Genomic DNA, 648 nt, shown 5'->3' on the forward strand with positions numbered 1-648 from the left:
GCCTTCTGCTCTGTGTACGTGCCACAGAACCTTAGAGTTGAAATAGCCAGACACTTTATTTGGCTGAACTCTTTTCTTCCTTCCACTCATTGAGTCACAAGTCAAGGTTTTACTAATAGTTTTGGAATAATAACTTAAAATAGTTTTGCTCGTGCTTACTTGACTTTTTTTTTTTTTTTTTTTGCATTTCGATTGCATAGTATGTCTTGATCCTTTCTGTTTTTTTTTTTTTTTTTTTTCATATTGATTTTGGAGTGTTATATATTCATTTTTGGCTGTCTTATTTCTAAAGATTTTTACTGTATCTGAAGACATAGAAGCTTTAGCATAGGAAATAAAATGAGGACCAATGCCTCTACTAGCTTTGAAGAAATTAAAACCATCAACTACAAAAATATGCAACTAGAAAGAGTGATTATTGAGCTTGGCCAGCTGGCTGGCTGACTCACTCTTTCCCTATTTCCTTCCTTCCTTCCTTCCTTCCTTCCTTCCTTCCTTCCTTCCTTCCTTCCTTCCCTCCTTCCCATTTGATTACCAATAAATGCTGCATTTCTAAGTAGGTACATGATCGTCTTGCTGCATTTAACAATTAAATAACTTCGATAAACAAAATGCGCAGAAATCATAGAATAAAAAGGTGATATGTCT

This window comes from Marmota flaviventris, chromosome 1, assembly GCF_047511675.1.
Source record: "Marmota flaviventris isolate mMarFla1 chromosome 1, mMarFla1.hap1, whole genome shotgun sequence".
Lineage (NCBI taxonomy): Eukaryota > Metazoa > Chordata > Mammalia > Rodentia > Sciuridae > Marmota > Marmota flaviventris.